Here is a 6,797-nt window from a genome sequence, read left to right as displayed (position 1 = left end):
GATGAGATGGCTGGATGGCGTCACTGAGTCCATGGACGTGAGTCTGAGTGAACTCCGGGAGTTGGTGATGGACAGGGAGGCCTGGCGTGCTGCGATTCATGGGGTTGCAAAGAGTCGGACACGACTGAGTGACTGAACTGAACTGAACTGAACTGATAGTGGGTTTTCCAGAGAAAGCAATGGCAACCCACTCCAGTACTCTTGCCTGGAAAATTCCATGGACGGAGGAGCCTGGTAGGCTGCAGTCCATGGGATCCCTAGGAGTCGGACATGACTGAGTGACTTCACTTTCACTTTCATGCATTGGAGAAGGAAATGGCAACCGACTCCAATGTTCTTGCCTGGAGAATCCCAGGGGAACCTGGTGGGCTGCTGTCTCTGGGGTCGCACAGAGTAGGACACGACTGAAGTGACTTAGCAGCAGCAGCAGCAGCATAGTGGGTTTTCAGTTCAGTTCAGTTCAGTCACTCAGTCCTGTCTGAAGCTTTGTGACCCCATGAATCACAGCATGCCAGGCCTCCCTGTCCGTCACCAACTCCAGGAATTTACCCAAACTCATGTCCATTGAGTCAGTGATGCCATCCAACCATCTCATCCTCTGTCATCCCCTTCTCGTCCTGCCCTCAATCTTTCCCAGCATCAGGGTCTTTTCAAATGAGTCAGCTCTTTGCATCAGGTGGCCAAAGTATTGAAGTTTCAGCTTCAACATCAGTCCTTCCAATGAACACCCAGGACTGATCTCCTTTAGGTTGGACTGGTTGAATCTCCTTGCAGTCCAAGGGACTCTCAAGAGTCTTCTCCAACACCACAGTTCAAAAGCATCAATTCTTTGGCACTCAGCTTTCTTTACAGTCCAACTCTCACATCCATACATGACCACTGGAAAAACCATAGCCTTGACTAGACAGACCTTTGTTGACAAAGTTATGTCTCTGCTTTTGAATATGCTATCTAGGTTGGTCATAACTTATCTAGGTTGGTCATAACTTTCCTTCCAAGGAGTAAGCATCTTTTAATTTCATGGCTGCTATCACCATCTGCAGTTATTCTGGAGCCCCCCAAAATAAAGTCAGCCACTGTGTCCACTGTTTTCCCATCTATTTGCCATGAAGTGATGGGATTAGAGTGTCCTATATTCTTGGGCATGGTTGTTACATGTAAGCAGTGGTTTTCCTACTGTCTTAGCAGAATATTCAGGGTGTTTTTACTAAGATGTCTCCTTTGTGACTCAACCAGAATTCCTGTATCTACCAAGGCTGTGTGATCTCTAGTATTTTTGTTATGCCTCACAGCTGTAGCAGTTTCCTAACTAGACCTTGTGGAGTTTCTCCCTGGGCTCATTCCCTTGTCTGGGAATCTGGAGGGACTCCTCAGAAATCTCCCTCTTTCTATGTAGCTTCTTGAACTGTTTGGTTCCTTGCCTTGAAATTTAAAGATGCTTTAGTAACTCCCAAACTCTGCTCTCTGATTCTGCTTGGGGCTTACCATCCTGCCCCATGGTTGCAAAACTGTGTCCGGATTGGGAGATGGGGGTAAATGTAGGCCTCATCTCATGTTTCTGTTCTTTGAGGGATCACAGTTCACTGGTGCCTACTGCCTAAAAACCGGTGTCTCATATATTTTGTTCAGTTTTATAGTCTTGTCAAGAGGGACAATCTGATTCCAAATACTCCATCATAGCTGGAAGCAGACACCGATTCCAGAATTTTTTTTTTTAAAGCATCATGGTGTTTTCTTATATGTTTTCAACTGCGTGTGTGTGCTCAGCTGGGTCTGACTCTTTGCGACCCTATGGACTGCAGCCCGCCAGACTTCTCTATCCATGGAATTTTCCAGGCAAGAATACTGGAGTGGGTCATCATTTCCTATTCCAGGGAATCTTCCTGACTCAGGGATCAAACACACATGTCTTTGTCTCCTGCATTGGCGGGTGGATGCTTTACCATTGAACCACCTGGGAAGCCGTTGTTTTCAGCTGAATCTTCAGTAAATTCAGTGTAAGGTAGAGATACCACTTTCTCAAACCCAACAAACTAACCAGCACTTGTATGAAATTCCTAAATATCTTTTCCTAAGTGCTTCTTCCATTTTTTTTTCCAAATGGCTAGTTTCACCTTGAATTATTTAAAGTCTCACTAGAATGCCTAAATGAAACAGAAGCTGAGCTGTTGCTGGCAGATGGCAGCTGGTAACTAAGATAGTGCTTCAAATATCATCCATCAGATAACATTTGAAGAACTGAGTTTAAAGGTTTATGAAAGTGAATTACAAGGACAAGTCTGGGCTACATAAAACTTACATCTACTCTAGTTCTGATGATAATGGCCAAGACTTTCTTGCTAGGTCTCTGATGACACTCACAACCAGGTGTGATTAAAAAACAAAGAAAAAAGCCAGACATATTTTGGTTGTGAGTACAGATCCTCCCTTCTTGTGTTGCTTTGTTCTGTAATCTATACTGGTCCATTTTTCAGGCTATTTTTTTTTTCCTTGGCCCAACTCTATTCTATGATAAGCACTCAGAACTGATGAATTAATTGCAAGGAATCCTGTTGCTCTGCTATTTCTCAAAGTTAAGTGTTTATCAATTGTATTGATTACACTGTTGGCTTTTCCTAATTATGTACAAATGCATTAGATTTTACAGTGCTAATTCTGCAGTGTGATTCTCTTTCCTCTGTTGTTCTGGTGGAAAAACTTGTCTAAGCCTCTTGATTATTGATGGGAAAGACCATCTTTAAAGTGAATTTCTTACTCTACAATTTTGCTCACCTTATGATTTTGAGGGGGGTGTGGAGGGAAGGGAATCATCTTATGATCTTACAGTCCCACTCCTGGCTAAGCAACTGAAGTGAAAAACTCTTGCCTTGAAACTCTTGTTTCTGCATCATACATACACTTTACCATAATGACAAATATATACGCAACCAGTCCAGGAGGTCAGGAAGGACATTGGAACATGGATATCTGTGCAAAAGAAAAACTCTGCAGTTTATCTGTACTAATCCCCAAAACTACAGCATAAAAAATTGAAAGTGATAGTCGCTCAGTCATGTCCGACTCTTTGCAACCCCATAGACTGTAACAGTCCATGGAATTCTCCAGGCCAGAATACTGGAGTGGGTAGCCTTTCCCTTCTCCAGGGGATCTTCCCAACCCAGGGATCGAACCCAGGTCTCCTACATTGCAGGCAGATTCTTTACCAGCTGAGCCACAAGGGAAGCCCCATAGCATAAAAAAGTATAATTAAAAAACTGAAACAAATACAACCTGACCTCCTGATTTTGTTTCCTTATCTGGGATATGGAGTAATAGTCCTCCCATCACAGGGTGATTATGAAGACCAGATGAGATCACGTGCATCCAGTGCCTACCACTGGCTGGCCCATAGAAGGTGCTCACAAGATATTTATTTTCTCTTTCCTTCCAACACATGCTCACAAGCCACAAATCAGCTTTTTCTTAGCCACTGTCATAAACCCTATTCCTCGTCAAGTGAATGAATCCTCTGAAATTACGCAGATATTTGTAACTGGTTAAGAAAGGGTACAGTTTAACCTATTGAGGACATACTCTCCTTTAATGATCATAGAATGAGCAGAAATTTTAGTGGTAAAGTATGGAAGGGGGCTGGAATTTCCTTCTAAGAAGTCAGCATTTATGATCGACAAAAGCAACCCGTTCTGAAATGTTTGCTGTCTGGCTGGAGGTTGTATGCAAGGGAAAGAAAAGACAGACATTATTTGTTGGGGGCCAAAGTGAGGCACTCCGCCCATGGCAAAGGTCATGAGGAAGGAGGCTCGACATACGCAAAGGCAAGATCGAGCCTCAGGAGTCCCCCTGGAAATCCTCGAGCATCTACCCCCATAACCGGAGCCTGCCTACTTTACTACTTTGTGCTCATCTACACCTCTGACTTTACTGGGGGCTGTCCCCCACCACCTCTTTCCGAGAAGGAGTTAACTTAGAGCTCCAGTTAATAAAAAATCCTGGGCATGACAAGAGTGTTTTAACCTACAAACTCCTCTGAAGGTTCTCTAGCCTGCCTGACAGGCTTGACAGGCTTGTCCAGCCACATGTGATTGCTCACAGCCTCCCAACCGTGAGAGGCACGAGATGCTTTAAACCTTCTAAAAACAGGTTCCTTAGAAAAGTTAGAAAACTATTAGAATAAGTATAATGGGCTGATTAGAAATTGTATTGGTGAAGGGTTTTTCATTTGTTGAGCCAATGTTTGTGCTAAGTCTCCATATCCCCTGCCCTTACACACATTAATGAATATATAGAAGAAATAAGTATTAACTTTTAATATTAATCACGTTAGACCTTAGGCTAAGTAAATTCTTTTCTTAATTAAAACCCATTACACCCTCACCCTATAGGAATGTAACTTTATTTGGGTGGCGTCTGTTTTAAGAATAATCACCCCTGGAGAAATAAGTGTCCTGGTTGACTGACTGCTGTCACAAGGAGAGGGTCATAAATTGTCAGCAGGCCCCCTGGCCAGAAGATGATGTAACACCCCTAAGACCTCTGTATACATTTGTATGAAGCACCTGACTTTAATAAAAGTCAGGACTGCTGACCCTGCATGATTTTTGCATAACATCTTAGTGTATAAAAGTAGACCATGGAAAATAAAGAATTGGGATCAGTTCCTTGAAATACTGGTCTCCCCATATCACTCTGGCTGAGTCTCCATCTGGAGCGCAGAACCCACCATGCTTACTAATTATGCCTGGGCTTCTAAGATCCGACCGGGGAGGCCTCAGTGTCTCCTCTCCTTCGGGAGAACGGAAGGACGCCTGTGGCCTACGTAAGTGGTGCAAACTTCTTGTCTTGAAGTTTTATTGGTCTCCCGCGTAAACCAAGCTACTCAGCCTCTTTTCTCCACTGAATTTTCCCACTGAGCTATCCTTATTCTATTACTCTTTATATCTTTAATTAATATCTAATTGAAGCTATTGTATCCTGACCCTCGCCGACGCCGTCCCCGCTTCGAACTCCCTGGATCAGCCGGGGCTGGACCCCGGCAATTATTAATGATTGAATCACCATTTTTTTCCCCAGGAGGATTTAAGACACTGTAATTGAAGGGAATGACAATGCACTCCAGTATTTTTGCCTGGAGAATTCCATGGACAGAGAAGCCTGGCGGGCTACAGTTCATGGGGTTGCAAAGAGTTGAACACGACTGAGCGACTAACAGACAGACAGAAACCATTTAAAATTTTTATTTATTTTACTTTCCAGTTAAAAAATTTCCATCTGGTTCTCCTTTATGTCTTCTATTTCTTTCCTGAGATTTTCTACTTCTTTGCTGAGACTTACTATTTTTTTCGTTTCTTTCAAGCACATTTGTTAACTGCTTGTCAAAGTACTTTTCTAATGGCTGCTTTAAAACCCTCATAAAACAGTTTCAACATCTGTGTCCTACTGCTGTTAATGTCTGTTGATTGCCTTTTCTCATTCAAGTTGAGATTTTCCTGGTTCTTGGTATGGCACATAATTTTTTTTATTGCATCCTGGACATTTTGGTATTATATCATGAGATTCTGTATCTTGTTTAAATTTTCTGTTTTAGCAGGACTTTCTGACACTGCTCTGGTAGGCAAAGGGAGATGCCACTGCTTTATGACATGTGGGGTGAAAGTCTAGGCTTCCACTTGGCCTCCATTGACACCTGGGGGAGGGAGGCCTCATTATTGTTGTGGGGGAGGGAGGAAGCTCAGTTTCCCCTTGAGTTCTCTGCTGACACCACACTGGCTGAGAGAGGGAGGGGCACTTCAGTGCTGTTCTTACAGACATCACAGGGAACAAGGACGAAAGTTATGGCTCTCTGACACCATCCTGAAGGGGGTGGAAGGCGCCCCTTGTCACAGCTGGAGAAGGGGGTAGAAGTGAAGGCTTCCCGTGTGGTCTTTATTGATGACTGGTCCTGATGCAATGGGTTTTCAGGGGTGTTTGGCTGGAAAATGACAGTTTTTTTGTTGTCATTGTTTTGGTTTTTTAAAAAAATTTGCTTACTTGGCTGCACTGGGTCTTAGTTGCAGCATGTGAGATCTTTAGTTGCACATCCTGTGGGGTCTAGTTCCCTGACCAGGGATTGAACCCGGGCCCCCTGAACTGGAAGTGCAGAGTCTCAGCCACTGGACCATCAGACAAGTCCCTGGAGTAGGGCAGTTATTATTTGAAGGTTTTCTATCTTGCTAGACTTCTCCTTTGTGTATAGACAGCAGGCATTTCTCGGTGCTTTCATAGTCTTTGCCTGTTAACATGGACAGGTTGGCAACTTCTCAGTGTTCAGTCTAAGACCTCTCAGCTGAAAAGCGAACCCGGGGAACTCACTGCTGAGTTTTTCCTCAGGTCTCAAGATCTCTAGCTGGTCTGCTCTATTCTCTCCACCTTTTAGAGTCTAATGTACAGTGGCCAGAGCTTTTGGTTGTTCTTAATGGAGAGGACTGGTCCCAAATAGGAAAAGGAGTATGTCAAGGCTGTATATTGTCACCCTGCTTATTTAACTTCTATGCAGAGTACATCATGAGAAACGCTGGGCTGGAAGAAGCACAAGCTGGAATCAAGATTGCTGGGAGAAATATCAATAACCTCAGATATGCAGATGACACCACCCTTATGGCAGAAAGTGAAGAGGAACTAAAAAGCCTCTTGATGAAAGTGAAAGAGGAGAGTGAAAAAGGTGGCTTAAAGCTCAACATTCAGAAAACGAAGATCATGGCATCTGGTCCCATCACTTCATGGGAAATAGATGGGGAAACAGTGGAAACAGTGGCTGTCTT

At 43.7% G+C, this 6,797-nt stretch overlaps 1 protein-coding gene across 1 annotated transcript in view; it reads left to right on the top strand.

Moving 5' to 3' along the window:
• GALNT8 (polypeptide N-acetylgalactosaminyltransferase 8) overlaps positions 1-6,797 on the top strand; it is a 52,776-nt gene that overhangs the window by 5,850 nt on the left and 40,129 nt on the right. The gene's annotated exons all lie outside the window — the stretch shown is intronic.

Source organism: Bison bison, unplaced genomic scaffold (assembly GCF_000754665.1).
Source record: "Bison bison bison isolate TAMUID 2011002044 unplaced genomic scaffold, Bison_UMD1.0 scf7180017864213, whole genome shotgun sequence".
NCBI lineage: Eukaryota > Metazoa > Chordata > Mammalia > Artiodactyla > Bovidae > Bison > Bison bison.
Note: the sequence above shows the minus strand (reverse complement) of the source record. Positions and strands in the feature narration are given on the sequence as shown.